At 37.8% G+C, this 19,931-nt stretch overlaps 1 protein-coding gene and 1 long non-coding RNA gene across 3 annotated transcripts in view; one reads left to right on the top strand and one right to left on the bottom strand.

The window, feature by feature from the left end:
• KIAA1328 (KIAA1328 ortholog) overlaps positions 1–19,931 on the bottom strand; it is a 143,276-nt gene that overhangs the window by 39,170 nt on the left and 84,175 nt on the right. The gene's annotated exons all lie outside the window — the stretch shown is intronic.
• Positions 1,070–15,181, top strand: LOC146425186 (uncharacterized). Of its 2 annotated transcripts, none has more exons than XR_014846686.1 (3): positions 1,070–1,353; positions 8,013–8,110; positions 14,876–15,181. It is a non-coding gene; the product is annotated as an uncharacterized LOC146425186 (long non-coding RNA). The 2 variants fall into 2 exon arrangements; XR_014846687.1 differs by lacking the exon at positions 1,070–1,353 and adding an exon at positions 5,552–5,631.

Raw genomic sequence — 19,931 nt, 5'->3', positions numbered from 1 at the left:
AACTCAATCTGTACAGTAAGTCTGCACAAATGCTGAAAGCAGAAACAGCCCATGATGCAGAAAGTGGAGACAGGCCATGATGCCAAAAGGTATAAATTTTTGAAGTTCTGACAAAATTCTAATGCAAAGTTGAACCCTCTATCTGGGCTCCCAGGCCACTTCTTTGGATAGAGTTAGTTAATAAATGTATTCTGATTACCAGGCTTAAGCCTTTCTTATTCCATCTGAAAGAGCTGCACTTCAGCTCTCCTCCTTAAACTCTGGATTCAACAAAGAATAGTAACGCTTTGAGGCTGAAAATCTCTAAAACCACTCAGTGCCAACTTTAACGGGAGCAGAATTAGGTCAACAGTAAAATTCACTCCCTCCAGGAACAGAATTTGAACCACACAGTTGAGCAGAGAAGAAATTCTCACCACATGTTTCCATATCTGTAAAGTCCCTTGGGATTTGTAAAGAGTGGGGGGGAAAAAAAAAAAAAAGAAAGAAATTTCCAAATGTTGTAGAGCAGAAAGCTCTATCCTACCGGTGAAGTTAAAACAAAGAGATTTAATACTTAACTCTGAGGGAGACTCAGTAAGTGCATCTTTTTTAGTATCACCAACTTGATGAGGGAGAAGACATGAAGTCACAAGTATTTGGAAGAACTGAAGGAGGGGAAAAAAGAGGAAGAAGGGCCAAGAGTAAAAAAAAGAAGAAACCCAAATCACATAGTTTCAGTCAGGTATTTAAAATGAGTTTTCTTTAATTAGCTGAACTGTAATACAAATTAAAACTGAATTTCTTGTTCACAGTGTTTTCATTGGAGGGGAGGGGATGCAGCTGGCTATTTCCAGAGCAGTTTAAGCTAAAACAGTCTCAGTTCTGCAGGACTGAACAGGAGCCAGTTTCCGTCCTTCTCAAAAAGACCAAAAAGCAACTTGGCAGCAGAGAGTCTGACAGCAAGCTCCATCTCAGAAATACTTATGAAGCAAGACAAACCTGTGGCAATTGTGACTGAACTCATTAAAATCACTACAGATTATTTAAAGTCTTCATGCCTGACATTCAAGTGCTTTATTATGCTTTAAATGCCCAGGAAAAGAAGCTGCAGACACAGGGCAGAAATGAGGGTTTTAATACCACAGCAGATCGCTAAGTGATAAGTAAAAGAAGTTTGGTCCCACACTGTATTTTTGGCATGAAATGTTAAACTGGATTGATTATAGAATTTTCCCTTGTTTTTGAAATGATTTGCTTTCTGATGGCAGAACTGTTGATGATACAAATGCCCAAGCCCAGCTTTCAGTCTGGATAATGACCAGAAGCAAAGTAATCAGATCTCTTGGATCAGTGTCTGTCTCATGATACGAGGTAAGATTAATAGTTTCATGCTGATTTGCCATTTCCTAGAGTAGTGTTAAATTACAAATTTACAGGGGGGTGGGAGGGAATGGTTACGGTATGAAACTCTCAGAAAAGGGCAAAACCAAAGCACAGTTATCATAAGATAAAACTATAAAACAATCACAGCCCTTGGGGGACCAGAAGCTCTGTGCAGCCTCTCATGTGTCAGATCATCACAGGGTGCCTGGTTATTTCATGATAAGATTATCTAATGCTAATCTCACCACTAGAATTGCCTGCAATAAAAATGTTACCAACTTTCTAATTTTAATTACTGGGTTCCTGAAGATAACTACTTCAATTCTGTTTGGGAAAAAAAAAAAACCCACAACAAAAACACTCCCCATGTGTTCTCTGAAGCTGGGAGTACTTCAGAAACCCAGACTGTGGATTGGATGATTTTCCACGTCTTTATTTCTGTGATTATTAACTCTTCCCTTCTCTCTTTACCCAGTCATCCTGACACAGGACACTAAGTGCTTACAGGATAACACAGTTTCTTCCATTTCATTTCACAAACTACGTCCAAAAAAGCAGCAAATACCTCAAAAGAAAAACAGAATGCATCTGTAAGTAGGCATTCTTGAAATAACGTAGAAGGGGAAATTTTTCCTAACTAAAAATTGTCAATGTCAATGACCTCAGCATTAGCCAGCAGAACTGGCAATCCTGACTGAAACACCTCCAACAGCAGAAGTATAAGAGCTAATTCCCTAGACAAGATTTCTGTGGGGCAATCTCTTCAGAACCCACCAGTAATTCACTGAAAAGGTAATCTCAGCTGTTAGTTACATCAGCTGGTATTGTAACACTTGCATACACACACACACCCCCCCTCCTTGCATTGTAATTGTTATACCTGTAAAGCTTTCATAGCAAGTATTTTCCTCCCACTGCCCAATGCACAGTGGCAAATGATTGCAGAGCCGTACAAGCCATTCATGGTCATAGGACTTCAACCTGCAGACAAGAGCTTTCAAAAACAGATACTGTGCAAAACAGCCTTTAGGGAATTAGTTTTTAGGGGCAGTGGGGCTCCTCAGGAACAGAAAGGAAGTGCAATATCAAATACGAGCAAATACAAGCAAATACAAATACAAATACAAGCAAAAGGACTCAGACAAATTCAAGTACCTCCCATTGTATCAGTCTGATCTGGTCCAAAACCACACAGATGCCAGGGACACTGGTTAACTCAATAATTCACAGTTTGGGTCTGATTCTACATTTTTCATCAAGCCTTATTATTTTCAGATTAAGGACTTTATGCTATAACAGAACAAGTTTCTCTCAAGAGTTGCAACCTGGTAAAACCAAATAACTATGTCCTAATCACACTGTCTTTGGATACTATTCTACTGGACTTTTCAGTGCACATTCTATTAAGAGTATTAGACATTAACACATATCCTAGTAATAGTATTCTACTATTCTTTTCTGTAGATGAAACTAGAGAATAAGAATAGTTGAAGCAATTAAAGAATAGATTTGTCATTTTATTCACTGGTATGATACAATTTGCTTACACATCACTTATTTTATATATGCATACATAATCTATTGTTCACACTTTCCTTGTGCTTTTAGCATAAAAATGGTTAGAGAAAAATCTAGATGTGTATTTCTCCTGAGTTCACCAGTTCCTGCTGTTTGTTTCTCACCTGAAGTCATAATCCTGTCTTTGACATCATAATCATTTGCACAGCCACCAATTGAGATGTCACAAATGGAAGATTATGGCCAGGTGGGGAATAAGCAGCAGGAGCAGTTGAACTCTTAAGAAACAAAAATCTTGTTTTCATGCAAATGTCCTTCATAATAGAGAACAAAAGAACAAAGGGAGAAAACTACAATGTAGAGAAAAATACTAGAAGCCAGATTGTTTCTAAATACATGATCTCCCTGAAGCTTCCTCTGAGGAGTCAGCTGCCTATTAACAACTGCACAAATCATTACAAAAATAAAACAAAACTTGACATCTGATGATTGAACTCCCCCCACTGCCACCACTACACATATACATAGTTTTCTACTTAACATGAAATCAGCAGAAATACAAGGCACTTTGAGAGAACTTGTAACCTTTAGAGGTACTTATATATTCCTGGCAGTAACTAAGCACTCTTCTCCTTGTTCTATAGATGAAGACACTGAGGTCAAAGAATACACAGGACCTCTCTGAATCTCAGTCACAAACAGATTGCTGAAGACACTAGAAATTATAAAATTCAGAGCTGAAGTGGCACAAATTCTGGAGGAACAGACAACTAATAGCTTCAGTTGCAGTCCAATAGGAGGCTGCTGCAAAAAGGATACTCTGGTTTACCAGTTCCAAAGAGTTAAAAGAATCACTAACAATTTTTATGTTTTAAAAAAATCATTCATAAATTAATCTGTCTGAAATTGATAGCTAGAATCAATGTGAATGCCAATATAAAATTACTGGGAAAAAAAAATAAATCAAAACTGCAATCCAGAGCCAAAACAACAGTAACTTTATTTGTAAAAAGAAATCCAATCAGCTGCACTGATAATGCTCACTTTGTAAGGTTGCTGCAAAAATATCTACCAGGAATAATTCTGCTTTCGAGTTTCTTCTTTTATTCAGGTTTGGGTAAGCAGTGCTAAACTGAAAAATGCTTAAATTGCCATGATCTTGGCACTGTTGTTATACCCATATCAAGAAAATGAGTGTTTCTGCACCAGCCTAATTAAAAAATACAATAAATTCATTTTTGGAAAGGGAAAAAAAAGCACTGCTTCACATACTTGTGTTTTGCCTCACTATTGCTTGTGATGATGCTGAATGTATGCCATTAAATGTGACAGCATAGATAGCCTACAGCTCAAACAATTCCATCATCTGCCTGTATTCTATTCACATACAGTTTTCTGGACATATCCTGTCCAGATCTTGTCACAGCACAGCAGATGTGGCAGCTCATTTCCTCAGCAGTAGAGCAGAGTAGGAACCTTAGCATGAAAACTGTGCCTTTTCTTCTCTTATTTTCCAATCTCCGATTTGTGGTGCTGAAGTATCAGGATTGTTTCAAGTTCATTAGAATTGTCCAAATAGCCTGCCTGTAAATAAAAGTGCCACTTGACAAAGTACTTATTTCAACAGAAAAAACTTTTTGATTTTGCCACTAATCACTTCGTATTTTAGAACTCCCTCTTTCCTCCAAATCTGAAATTAGTACAAACAGGACTATAAACAGCATTCCAGCTTTTAGACACTATCAAGCATGAGAGCAGACTGCTAAAAACACAGAATAGTCTGGGTATTTGTACAAGACAATTGCACTTGAAAAAATCTAAGTAGGATATATGAAATCTATCCATGACTTCTAATAAAGGAGTTGCTGAATAACTAAGCTCGCTCAGGATTTTACACTTGATGGACACACCTCTAGCTATCCTAACTAAATTTTAAACAAACTGTTAATTGCTCTCAGGTTGTATTTAACTTTGAAATCTGCTGTTTCTTTTCCAAATCTCAAAAGAAGCTTGGCTGCCCAGAACCTTATTAAATTTTCCAAGCTTATCAGTCTAGTTTAACAAAAAATAGTAAGCCTACCTAGAAAACTTGTCCCACATTTGTTTTTATACCTATCCTGTATTTTTTAAAATAGCAGCTTTATTCATTCACAGTATTTCTGAGCAACTTTAAACCTGTCGCTTTAAGAGTCCAGATGGTAAAAGAATCTTTTGCTCCTGTACAAATTTATGTATTATGTATTAATAAGGCTCCAATTCTATATTCAGAGAGCAGATATGGGTATTTATGAATAACTCAAAGAAAATTGCTTTACAGAAAATACGTTTAAATTGCTCCCTTCATTTTTCATAAAGGATGACGGGTAGTTTGTTACACTAATAATCACCTGGAACATGCAAAGGGATGTTTAACTGTGTTCCTGTATCTTACTGTTGGCAGTTACCTTGCTCACAGAACTTTTTCTGTCCATACCAAAAGAAGCAGGCACACAAGAACATGGTCAAGTTAAGAACAAGTGAAAGTCACAGTTTTACCTTACCTGTACTGAAGCTTTTCATCTAATGGGAAAATGGATACTTTCAACTTTCCCTTTTCTAAAAATTTACACACCTGTAAAAAAGTTCAATCATCTTGGAAAAAGTGTGTTCATATTGTATCTTTACTTCTAGGTGGAGGGAATAGAGGGTAGAATCAATTCTACACTAAATATACATTCAAACCCTGTATTTCCTTAACACCTTTGTAAGGTGAGCAGCACCCGTGCTGAGAACTGCCTACTAAGAATTCCAAGACTCAGCCTTTAGATAACATACAGCAGCAATGGATAATGGACACTCTAGAAAGCAGCAGATAGAAAAATGCCAGTTAAAATATTTTAACACCAAGGAGGCAACAGGCCTTTCAGAATGAATAAAATCTCCTCTTAGAAATAAACCAAAAAAATATAGTGTACTTTGTTCAAGGCAAAAAGAACACAGGATGCAAAGCCATGCATCTGAAACCAAGGACTGAAGGCCAGCACAGCTACACCTCTGCATAGTCTGTAAGTAGCAGCATTTCATTCCTAGAGGCCATTGGTGTGTGCTGTTAAAGTGAAAAAGTCTGGTAGGTAACAGTATAACTGATGTGCCTCCCAGCCAAAAATCCTTACTGTCATAAAACTGAGTGCTAAGCAGAGCTTTAAATAAAGTTTGGAAGTGAAATGTTCTCAAATGTTAGCCTGTGATTTCTGAAATTAGAGGTCAACTCTATTACCCCTTGATGCTTGACTTCTGAAATTCCTTAAAATATGGCACTTGCTTCCCATTTTCAGGAACGCACCTCATGCAGTCAAGCATATGGAGTCAATAAAGGTGTCTCTTCATCTGCCATCTGAAGCTTTATTTTTCTCACTTATAAATTGCAACTGGTTTTAGTAATAGCAATCCCTGCACACATTTGAAATGCACTTCCATTTTCCACATTGCAGAGCTATATGGCTTAGTAAATACATGCAATTTAGGTTCAAAACCATAGCTCCAGGCAGTACATATCGAGAATTTTATATTACTGAAAATTAATGCCTTTTTTGCATATGCTTGAGCAATAAATTAAAAAGCTATGTCTTATATGTATCAATTGGGATTTTCTTAGCCTTCATTTTTAAAAAGAATCACGCATACAGAGTTGCATTTCTGTTTCTTCTCTGGGCTTTTAATAAGAGAATATGAATTTATTTCAATTCATCAAAAGCAACTAACTAGAACTCTAGTAGTCTTATATTTTATACTAAAATTTGTAGGTGTTCAATTGCATCAATATCAACCTCCAAATTCAATTCTCCAACTGAAAAAAAATTGGCACCTGCATGTACAGTACGCATGGCAGTACCCAAGTAGAATAATCACAGTAACAGTCGTAATTTCTTTCAGCACAGAAAACTGCAGTCCCCATATCAGAGTTGAGAGGAAAATAAATGAGGTTATAATAATTGCGGGAAGGGGGCACCAGGACTAAATAATGCTTTGATGCTGTTCTCTCCTGGAGAGCCCTGTTTCATCCTCAAATTCCATTCTCCCACGTAATGGAGCAGAGACAAAGCCATGGGTAATTACTAAATGCATATTGAAGGTGCTCGTGAAAAAGGGCAAGAGTCTTGCTCTCTGCTTGGTAACACGACCGCACTTCTTCTGTAGCTTTCTTTTCCCACCCCAGGCTCTCCAGTGACCAAGCTGTGAATGCTGGAGTAAGCCATAGCTTAGGGACTCTTCACATTAAGGCTACAGTACAAGTGGCTCAAGAGATGGCCAAGGAAGGGCCAGCAACTGTTGGTCTTTATTCCTCCTCCCCACAATACAGAAAGGAGAGCCTGGAGCCAATTAAACCTAACTGGCTGCAATGCTAGGCCACAGACTTGTGGGACAGAAAGCGTAATCATGAAATCAGCAAGCTGTGTCAAAAAACACTTGAAACAAACATCTCACACAGAACTCATTTGGGAGAAGCCTTTCATTTTTGCCATACATAAACCATAAAGAAGACAGAATTGGAAATAAACCTTTTCCTTCCTCTGTGTCTTACTCGCTTCACTCAAAATATGCCTCTGATCTAAATTCAGATTTAAACTTGGGGACGTCATGCTTCAGAAAGTAAAACTAATGTGGAAAAGATGAAAAAGAACTTTCAACATGCAATCTAATACACTTTTTGCCTCCAAAGCAAAGATGGAAGAATCAATTCAATAAAACAATGGTAAGAAGAATCTATTAGCTTATTTCCCTGTGAATCTTAGGAGTTCACATGAATTATTAGGAATTATACCATGTGATTTCATGAATTCCACGAATTTTAAAATGTATTCCTTTATAAAACCTACCAAAAAAATTACTTAATTGGAAGAATTTTAGAAGAAGTATCACCTTCTACTTCACAAGAGCAATGAGTGAGCCAGGCTGCTCACTTATAAAAGATCTAGAAAATTATAAACATTTTCATTAAGACAACTTTAACTCACCAATATTTGAAAGGAGCATATACAACTTGTACGCAAGTCAAGTTCAAACTAAACTGGGATTTGTTTGTTGGGGTTTTTTTTAAAACTTCAGCATACAAAACCCATACTTAATGGATTTTGCTTGTGTTTTTCCAGCAGTGGGATCTCCCTGGAACTGGAGCAATGCCAAAAGCCTCCATTACCACAAGGCTGGATATCAGCAATGGAAGCCTTTCTAGAGTCACTTTTTGAAGGTAACTTTCAAAGTCTTTCCTACATTACAAATGTACTAAATGCACCAAAATATAATTTTCTCTAAACAAAATGGTATTCATCAAATCTTCAACCTATTATCCCACATTCTCTTTTGGAACAGACATGTTGATAGAACAGCATCGTCAATCAATCCGATAGATTTTGAGTGTATCCGCAATGAATCTACTCTGCAATAAATTGGCTTGAGTCATTTAAAAACTCCTATCTTAATGTTAGGAGAAGAAAAATTATTATTTTGATCTACTCCTCCTCCCCTTAAAGCACCTTGGGCAAGGGCTAAGCATTAAAAAGAAAAATAACCAACAGCTGTATTACAGCAATAAAGCCTAAATAAAAATGACTGATCAATCTAGACAAGAAAATATAAAAGACATCATTCTATATAAAATACACACAAAGATTTTAACTCAAAAGTTTTCAACTGTGTCAAATGTGTTACAGTAATTAAACAAGCAGACAGGGTGCCAAAGCTGTAGGTAGTTAGCACACCCACATTTTCCCCCTTTTAAATCCTTCTGTAGTTTACTAAAGCATTTAGACTTGTATCCTTTCACAAACACTGTTCTATTAAGGTACTTAGCAAGAGCACCACAGGCAATGATGACCCATAAACCTGTATGTGGATTTCTCTGCTAGTATCTATAGCACCACAAGAAGAGAGCCACGATTCTCTCCTCCCTCCCTGCATTAGGCAGGAATTTGCAATTCCTTTTCAGAAACGATTCCCATTACACTTCCTCCTCAATACATGTTGCATTTACTTCTCTTGGAAGAATCCCAGCTATGTTGTACTGCATCTCAGACTCCTATCAGCTCACTTTAAAAGCTTGTTTTCCTTCATGAAATGGTTGGGCCTGAAAATACATAATTCACTACAATTTCATCAAATGGCACTGAGCAATTGCTTAGCTCAAATTATAAAGAAAGAAGAAGGTTCACCAGAAGGCAGTTTCTGCTGCCCATATAAATTACATTTCTGACATTTGAGCAACGTAGTAGTTTGGAAAGGTGCTGAGGAGCTGAGTGCTCCCACCTTTCAACAATTTCAAAGGGTCAAGAACACTCAGCATCAGCAATATTAGTTCAAGTCCATGTCAAATCACTTTATCTGAATATATATTTAAATATGTAAAGTAAGCTACAGGTATAACTGAAAACTGTACAGAATAGAATTAAAAGGGCCAGTTTCCCAAGGCAGAGGATGACCTGCAAGGGAGAAGCAAATCACCCTTCCAAGGGCTAACGAAGAAGTCCTTCAGAAGAATCCCAAGGTAGTATTCCCTTATAACTGAAGGCACACAAATGTATTTCAAATACTTCTGATACCATAAGATCACCCTAAAAAGTTTCCCCAAAGTAACTTTTAGACTGCATCTATCATTCTGTTCAAATCAATTCTCTTCAATGCACTGCACTACGTAAGACTGGCTGAGATACGGCTGGCATCAATGACAGCACCATGAAAACTGAAAAATTACCTCTAAAAGGGTTTGAGAAGAAAATGCTCAACAACACTCTATTTCATATCACAGAGCTGAAACACAGCATGTTGTTTGTAATGCTTTCTCAAAGTACCACCATTAAAAAAAAAATTAAGATGTATTAAGATACAGACGGCAATTTATAACACCAGTAATCTGGTTAAAAGAGAAACACTTAAGAAGCAAAACATAATGCACTAACAGGTTAATAGGCAACAGTTACAAAGGTTACTGAAAACGGGTGTGAAATGATGAAATGGGAAATAAGGGCTATAAAAATGCCCTGCAATAGCAAACCACAAAAGAAGCATCCCATGGGAAGAAATGGAAACCAACTTTCATGCTATTTAGGCTGGACAACAATATTTAAAAGAACATCTGGAAGGAGAAAAACCCTGCAGTGGGAACAGGGAGGTGAAGATGAAAATTTTGGTTACACACATAGATGGAGAATACAAGGATAAGACAAATTATCAAAAGTAAAACTGGAAATTTGAGAGAAGCCCAGAACGCTCTAAGTGGAAAGAGGCAAAGAAGGAAAGGGCAGAGAAGTTCTCTGTCCCTAAGGTTTCTGATTTTTACATCGTTTTTCTAATTCAGTGAAAGCAAGCAACAATCTCCAAGCAGAATTAACAAGCACACAGAAAGGCAATAAATATGGATTTAAAGTGGAACATCTAATAAGAAAAGAAAGTCTTCCTCTTTTCTGCAAATGGAGGATAATGACAATTTAAATAAAAAAACCCATAGCAAACCATATTCATAATATACTGTTTCTGCAGGCTACAAAAATCATTGTGAGGTGCTGTATACTGCAGAGTTTTATGACATTTTTTGGCTGAGTTGATGATTAGGAGATTACATAAGCTGTTTATTACTTGCTGCAGCCTATGGAGCGCAAAAAAATGAACTGGTCATTTAATTTACACTAAATTTGTCCCAGATAGCAGAAAAAAAGCAAAGCAACTCACTGAAGACAGAGCAAGCATTAAAATGCTGCAACTGAGAAAACAGCACGATTTTCCAATATCGCATTGTGCAGAGAAGAGATGTAGTTTGGTAAAAGACAATTAGTATAAAAAAGCTCTTGAACTCTGCCTGGACCCATGGATTAATGCCTAGCAACAGAAATGTGTGCATGTGTATTCACATGCACGCATGCATGAGCATAATGGCTGTGGATGGACAAGGGAAGAGCTCGAGAATTGACACGGGGCAAGGGAGGAAAAGAACGGCAATTCAGTCTTCATGTTTCCCCAAAGCCTCAACTAGAACTAATCAAAATGAATTCATCTGAATGTCTGTGATGGCCAAGAATTTAGTCACACACAGTCTGGCTGTCCAAATGAATGGTGAGGAAAGGGCTCACATCAATCAGCTTCATCTGAGAAGATTGGCACAACTTCAATAGGGATTGACAGAGTTCAGTGTCTGCCAGAGTGATGAGCCAAGCATCAAGCTGAAAATGTTCTGACTATCCATAATGACATTGCAGTCTAGGGCCTTTGATTAATTAATTCAGGAACTAAAGCATTCAGTTACTGTAAGAAAAATATTCGAGGTAGCTGTTTCTCACCCTTTACTGTATATGAAATCCCACTGCCCTGCACTCAGGGCTCCACTGGTGCCATTACTGGAATGTCTTTGCTGCTATGCTGGGTCTAATGTACACTCCAGTTCCTCCCCTCGCTCAAACAATTTACTTCCCTACAAAATAAATAAAACCTTGCAAATGCTCAGTGCCTTGCCTTTGAGAGATTTTGCTAAATGAGCCTTCTTCAAGCCACAAAAGAAACATTTGTCTTAATTGTTACTAATAATGTTATCTTTCAGCCCTCTCCCAAAATCTCTGACCAACAGCAGGGCCCTCGCCAGGCACTGCTAAAAATGTCGCTAGGTAGCATTACACATGCAGGCAATTAACAGCTTAAAAAAAGAAGGTTGATCATTTTATTGCATTATTGTTCAGACAGAAGAAAATTCATTTTCATTAAGATAAGACCTTTCTACTCATTCTCAGCCCTAAATCTGGTTAGGGGAAGGCAAGGTGTCTGCTATATTAATGTATTCCAATTAAACACAATTGGGTAACACAAATAGGAAACTAGAACAAGTTGTATTGAAGTTACGGGGTGCTGCTACACCTTCTTGGGCATGCAGTCAATCACACCAACTGTGTTTAATGGAAACTTTGAAGGATGAAAGACATTATACTGGTCAGATTGAAAAAAATCCCCTTACTCAGCTCTCCTCAACCTAAGTTATTTCACCAATATTGTCCATGTATTTGAACAGAGTAACCCATGCAGACTCAGACTGTTGTTGCCCTTTCTTTCTTTCTTTCCAGTGTGCATCACTTTTCTGCTTAGCAATCATGCTCTCTGTAGCACGATATTTCCCTCAAGTATCCATCTGCACTGAAAAATATTTTAAAGGGAAGCAACAAGCTTGACATAAAGTGTAGGAGTGAGATCCCAGAAAAAAAGCAAGGAAAGAAACCAAGGATTAAAGTTGAGAGAGGTTACTAATTGACCTTATTTCTCCAGTATCCACTTTGCACCCAGTGTGCATTTATTTTTTGAAATTCTATTTGTTCAAAAATAAGACTTGCATGCCTTTTGCTGGAACAAGGTCAATCATCAGCAGGATTGTGGCCCACGTAAAAGGAGAAATTTAGCTAAGTAATATATGCACTAATAGGAAAGTGAAGAGGCATTTCCATAGTTTTCATGTCCATTTAAGCAATCTTTTTGTTCCAGAGTATGTCTCACCTGGCATTAAGCTGCAAAGCACACAGGATTCACAGGGCAGTGGCATGAAAGGCCCTTGCAGGCCACATACAGCAAATGCCTAATGGAAATACACCTGGCAAGAGAGGATGCAGTATACACACTGGGTCCACAAACTACACCATTCTCCAAATTACAATCTATTTTAAGGGACACAAAAAGATTACAAGGTCTATTATAATCCAAAAGCTGTATTTACAGGCTTGTGGCTGTTCACAATTTTCAATTTAGATTCAGCTTTCCGTTAAGATTCAAAACTCTAGTTTTGCTCCTGTTGTGAATAAAATATTCCATATAAAGACGGTTTTTTTCCTTCTTAGCACTGGGAAATATGACCTTTAGGACATTTTGGCTTAGTTCAAGTGATTTGGCTGCATTTCTCTCTTCCCTCGTTCCATTTCAATAGATTATATAATTTAACTTCATCTGTAAAACCCAAGGAAACCTACAGGTAGAGAACAATCTACTGATCTATTACAAAGCAGCAACTGGTAGAGAATTTTTTACTTCCTCTTAACTTTTAAGCAAGCCCTCTGCAGTAGTTTCTTGTATGAAATAAGATTTGTCATGCCAGTATCTAATTCTGAAAATCAACTTACAAAATCAAATATAAGCAGAGCAACTGTTATTTCAAAGCTAAAGGACATGCACAGGGAAACAAAAAGACTGCTGATTTAAACTGAGTTACTGAGATCCAGAGAGTCTCGATGAAAATGAGAGCACCAATGACTAAAGAAAAGCCATCCCACCAAAAATGTCTATACACAAACCTGTAATCATTTTGTTTCAGCCATACATAGAGTGACACCTTCCATTACACTGCTAACAGGTGACATGGAGAACGGACTTTTAAAATCTTTACTCCCTCCTTCTATCCTGTTGTCAGTGCTGCGCACTTCAGCCTCCCTGGCCCTTGGCACAGTCACCTCTCTGAAAGCCACAGAAGTATTGCAAATTGACTAACAAGATTAGCAAATCCACGCTTGACTTGTTCAATAAGGTGTTGATGCATGCAGATATATTTGCCAAAATTACTTCATCCAGGAGGCATCAAATCTCGCTGGAGCCCCTTCTATTTTCAGTCCCTAATCCCTAAACCTTTCTAACCTGCATATAAGACAAAAAAAAAAAAAAAAAAAGAGCTGAAAAGGAAGGCGAGGAGATAATGATGCCCGCCGCGAAGGCAGCCGATCAGGAGTGCCTCCCCCAGCCCCTGCACATACAGTCAGTGCCAGCTGTAGGCCAATTAAACCCAGCCGCTCGCAGGTGTTCGCAGAAATGACTAACACAAAAGAAACTCGCACTTCAGAACTGCAATATTTAAAAGCTTTGAGGTGGAACCAAGAAAGATAAAAGCCCGAATTAAGTTTATTGCCACCTTGTGCTTCACTCTAATGCAGGTTTTGAACAGGGCCTCCCATTGGTATTAAAACTTGGATGAACATCTGCATTTAAAATACAGGAAACTGAGCACGTGAAGTGCTTTTTAAAATGCCAGTTGCCATAGTAGATGGGGGCTTTAGTATATGTTCATTTATTATTATAGTTGTACAGCAATATGGTAAAATATATTTGCCAAGTGGGCAATACAAGCTCAACTCTAAGTCAACATAATATGCTAGATTGCTTAGATTTTCATAAATATTTTTGGTGCTTATTTTCCCTAAACATAACTCTCATTTCCCAAAATAACAATTTCTTTAATTTTTAATGAGAACAAAACCATGGCAAGATCTTATCATGCTCTCTTACGTTCAGATTAAAAACCACAAGAGGGGAGAAAAAGGAAAAGACAGGCAGCCCCCTGACAACTCTCCATGTTCTCTTAAGTGGTCAAGTGACAGGAACTATCCGATAAGTGAATTCTTTCCCTCTCTCTGCAGAGCAGCAGGCAAAGTATCTGTAAAATGAATTTGTCTTTGTGGTCCTATACCAAAAATAAGTATACAAATTAACATCCAAATGTCTTTAATTCCCATGATATGTCTATTAAGCAGCAATTCTACATAAGGCTGTTTAGCTATCCAAACAGCAGCCTAAAATTATTATCTCTATAAGCTTTCCATAACTTATCACTCAGTTCCTATGAAAAGCCATTAATTTTGGCCTCTCTCTATCTTGGTCTCGCAGGAAATATTCTGCAAAGGGATGTAATAAAAATGTGATTTCTGCCATCATTTCATTAAAATTCCCTGTTAAATTTCTATCTGAACAGTGTACATAATATAAAAAAACTCAAGGCTCTTATTAATGGTGCTGTTCCTTATGATACGGACTTTAAAAAATAATGAAGACCATTTCTTACTTGTAAGAATATTGTTCATTTTTCATTCCTATTAAAATTTAATCTGGAAGTTGTTTAAAAATGTTTAAGTTTCATTACATTTCAACATCTTAAGAAGGAGAAAGAGCTACCAAGTTCATGAGCAGGAATGCTGTCACTCATCTGTCTCTTCTACTCGTATCTCAACAGTAAATCACTCAACCCATCCACGACTCAAGATACTCATCTGCAACACTTCACTACTTACCCATCTCATGAAAGCACTGTGGGGCAGTGTTTGCTGAAGACCTTCAGCTCCATGGGTGGAGGATGATTGAGAAGAAGAGCAAACTGCTTCATCGACAATAAGTCTAAAGTTTTGGGAGAGGGCTTTTGGAGGTTTTTATTGGGGTTTTTGGTGTGGGTTATTTTGTTTTGATTTGGTTTTGGGGTATTTCTGGAGGATTTAAGCAAGCTGAAATCAGTGCAAGAACTTGCGGGCAATACACAAAAAAAACCACATTAAAAGTCACCAAGTGTTCAATATGGGAGCATTCTTAGCAAACACATTACTGTGATGCAAACCCAAATTGCCTTTTAGAAAATGGAGAATCAACTTATGTAGAATGTTAGCCTGGTTTTCACAAGTGGAAACCGAGCAGCTTTTCCCCACAGCAACACCGGGTTACTTCACATTTTAAGAGTTTTTTAGACCGGTTACTTCACATTTTAAGAGTTTTTTAGAAGGAATGAGTGGTCTGATTTTCAGTGGTCTTCTCTCTGCTTCCTTACCTGTAAATACTCAGCGGTAAGACAGCTCCACCCACCTGAGTCGCTGTGCTGCAAGGGCACATCCCTGCACTCACTGCCATTCAACTCAACCAGCTTAAGCTAAGAGAACGAGACATTGTTCTGGGACAACACTGAGTTAAATGAAGTGACAGTAACCCACCAAGAAAACTAAAATTAAACTATCAGAACTAGGGCATGCATCTCTTTACAAACACTTTGCTTAAGCACTTTCTACAATCAGGTCTTTTATTCAGGGGTTTAATTTTAGACATCTAAGTATAAAAATTCTGGCCCATACATTTAATGGAAGCGTGCAATTGCCAAGCTGAGAATGTTAAATCTAATTTTAGTTTTTCTTTGCGCACTTGTTTTTTCACACAATTTCTGCAACTCAATAGGAAAATATCTGTGATATTTTCTGGACTATACTCACAATACTCAATTTAGTCGTTGCATGTGGTGTAGCTATAAAGCCTACTCCAGTGAGTTGGAGCTTTTTCGTTACTGACGGTGAGACCAAAATTTAATTCTAAGCAATCGAATTATTTTCTGGGGAATTTTTTTAGTTCTGAAAAGATTTGTATTAAAAATAATGTTAATACATTGTGATCTGAACACATTCTAAATTCGAAAGTAAAAGTTCACTAAAAAGTCTTCCTTTTAGATGTCTTTGTGCAACTATCACCTAGTTATTGTGCTACAGGCAAATTTTTGAATTTTCTTCCTCACATAGATGGGCTCGTAACAGGGATATATTGATTTAAGCTAGTTTCATTACTACTAATGCTCTGCTAAATTTTAAAGACAATGCAATATTGAACAGAATAATGTGTTCTATTAATAAGCATGCTATTGAAATACTGAGCAGATTTATTGCATTTGGATGTTCAAATAAACACTAAGATCATTTTATATATATCATCTCCTGCCTAAAAAGATGACTGAAATGGGATTTGATTTAAAAAACAATAATAAAAGCAACAAAAAAATTGTTTGAATAATTAACTAATGGATTTTAATCAAAAAGAATATTCTCTAATCAGATACGTGCGGCCCTTGTTTAAAGCAGTACTTATTCTTTATTCACACAGATACAAAGGACCTCTAAATGCACTGGCTGTAGCAAAAGTTTGAGGAAAGAAGTTTAAAATGAGATTTAAGGTCTGTTTTGTAAATGAAATAAAGCAAAGATGGCAAAACTTTTAAGTTCACACTGCACAGCGCTTGGCTCTTGCCCACATACTTAAGCTGGCTCAGGAACCAGAAGTTAAGTATCCATGTCAGTGCAGTATCTGCTTGAGCCTGCTAATTAAGGTTGCTGAGAAGAACTAATTACTGATGCAGCTCTACTGCTTCTGGGAGCTGAGCTAATACCACTATGTGGTACAACATATCAGCCCGTTCAGGGGGTACCTGACCAAAGCAGGGCACAACCATGCCCTCAAGTAATTCATTTCTGATAACAAACAACAAATAAAGATCCTGTTTCTTCAGCGGTGATCTCCCACAGGCCCTTTCCTCCGTGCCTCATCTGCCACATACCGAAAATGCTCCTGCAAGACTGCCTGAGCAGGGAAGGACTTACTGAAAGACAGGAAAATAAGCACCTTCTGAACGCTAGCGTAACTGCAGCCAATGGTTTGCACACACTGAAATCTTCTTCATTAACTCTGCTACAAAGCATCCTCATTTCCTGCATTCTTGATTGCCACAAATATTGTACTAAGTGCTAAGGTTAAAAGAGAATGCTTTAAGCCATTTTCCAGCACAAATTTGAGCTTCCATAAAACATTCACTTCCTATCTTGCTCTAACAGTCCTCCATAAGAATATTGCTAAAATTACATGGGAATCCAAGCTGAGGGGGAAAAAACAAGATTGTAATCAGAATAGCAAGCCCTGCCAGGGCTAACAACAACTGCTGGTTACTACTGCTAGAAGATAACAGCGAGGCAGGCACAGAGCACCACTGTGCTCCCAGCAAGCTCACAGGGCAATGTGCTCTGTGGACATCTTTGTCTTCCCATCTCTGCTATCACCACTACATATTTGCTTTCATTTTTCTGTTGCACCCCCAAACCATAAACTGGACAGGACAGGAACTCTGTTTTATTTACACATTCAGCACCTGCCTAAATGACTCCCCAGCTGATGACTGTGGCCCCTCCATTTTCCAGCACTTCTGCAGTGACACAAATAAAGCAGAAAATCTAAAATTTGTTTCTAATTTATTACAGCGGTTCACAAAACCTGGTAGCTCCCTTGGCTGTCAGTAGGTATTACCAGGCTCAGGACCCTGTTGCCCAGAACACCACCAGACTGCCCAGTAAAGAACCCAAACACAGGTGTGAGCATCAAGCTGTGCTTCTGCAAAATTGCAGTTATGGGCCAGAAATCTGTATCTTCCTTTAATATTCATGCTATACGTAAGGAACGGAGCTTGAGCTTCTAAACACTAACACAATACAAACAACCACACTAATTTTTTACAACCTGCCATTTCTGCTTGCACACGCTGCATGGCCTACAAAAGGTTATGCATATAAAATTGTTAGGTTACAGTTATTATCTTGTTAGAAAGAACATTTTAAGAGCGTTTGAGGAATGAAAGGACTTTTTTTATTAATATTTCAGTAAAACTATTAGTGTGCAGTACTTGCTTCTGATGTATGAAAAACTCATTTCAATTCAGTAATGCAGCATAACTGCAACCTCAAATCCCAACATGCCTCCAAAATCTTAAAGACATAAAACTGGGCCACAGTCAGACCCTAACACAATCTTCACTAGAGAAGAGATCTTCCACTGCCTAAACAAGCTCTCTAATCACAGCTATGTAGAAATCTCAGATATTAAATCTTCATAATCCCAATACTGATTAAGTATATTTTAAAATGTTCCCAACAATTATTGTCATTACAAAGGACCTCTCGTTGACCTGTGCTGCATACTTTCTCCGATCATTTTATTCCCTACGCACATTCTCTCTACAGCTTACAACAAAAGCATAAAAGCCTTTTTTTAATTAAATGATCTCATCTTTGACGGGCAGCTGAACTTGGCAAACTGAAGACACCTGCTGTGTAGCAAAGGCACACACTTACCCTTACTTACAGAGTAAATGACAGAGTTTCTTCCAAGTTTGAGAGAAATCTCAACTCTGGATTTCCACAAAACCCTCTTACTATCACTACATGCATTTACCGATATTCTTCACAATGCCTATCTTGGAAGATTACCCTCTTAAGAAACAATAACCAGGATGAATTATTCTTTTGGGAATATCTACTGAGACAACATTATCATAGTTCACAATTATCAACAAAGCATGGCTATGTCACCTCCCTGTTCCTCCACTTGAACACATCTCCATTTCTACCCTTTGTCTTTTTCTCACTCTGGTCTTACATTCCCATTTCACCCATCTACTGTTAATCTCCAGGTAATAACTTCTGTAACAAACAAGTTACAATGCATGCTTTAGGTAAACATTATGTAAATGTCAGAAGTCTTCTGATTATTTTCAATCATTCTTAATCTATATTGGCTTACCAAGTAAATTATTTGTCAACTACTATGAGCCCTCTTCTCAATTATGTCCTCAAACAAGCTTTAAAAATTAAGTTAATAAAAGAAATGTGGATTAAGCACCTCAGGTCTCACTAACATACAGTCTTTAGCTAGTCACTCAAGATCCTTCCATGCATTCTTCTTCAAGAGGTATATCCCTTTCAGTTTACATGTTTCAAAGTTACTTCCCCTGTCCTCTAACCTTTTTAAATACCTGACTGGAACAATGATGAAATGCACCTCACCAAGTGCACACTTGTCATTAGCCCACTGCCTAGCCAGCACCAGTACCTGGTCCTAATCCTTTGGTTTCCACAAACAGGCAGAGTTTGGGCACATTACTGCACCCTCAATTTAATTAGATGTGAAAACTCAGGTATCACCTGGGGTTCTGGGGCTTATTTCTGACCAAAATGAGACACAGTCCTCAAAAGCAGCAACCTGAGGAGTCTAACAACCCTGTTGGCATTTAAATGGTTTGCCATTTTGCACAAACGCTTCTTATGGCTATTTCATATCTCAAAAATAGAAAAGGGATAACAGACTTGATTCATCACTCTTACCCTAGCCCTACTGTTCTTATTTCAATAGAGGACTTTGGTACAAAGGGAGTAATGCCATTATGAATCATGACAGTGCTTTGTTCTTGTGGTTTTAAAGCACAGAACTTGAAAAGCTTTACAAGTGCTGGTGGGAAGCACTGTTGACCTCACTGTACAAATAGTGAGCTTAGGAACAGAAAGCTGAAGTAATTATCCAAAGGTCACACAGTGAATCAGTAGCAGATGCAGGACAAGGAGCCACTTACATTCACTCCCAAATTCCAACCCCCCCCCCTTACTGCAATGAAGTTTTAAGTGTAAATCAATAACTGAGGTCACCAAAAAACTTTCTGCATGCAGATT

Source organism: Lichenostomus cassidix, chromosome Z (genome assembly GCF_008360975.1).
Source record: "Lichenostomus cassidix isolate B80296 chromosome Z, HeHo_3.0, whole genome shotgun sequence".
Lineage (NCBI taxonomy): Eukaryota > Metazoa > Chordata > Aves > Passeriformes > Meliphagidae > Lichenostomus > Lichenostomus cassidix.
This window is presented reverse-complemented; position numbering and strand designations above follow the sequence as displayed.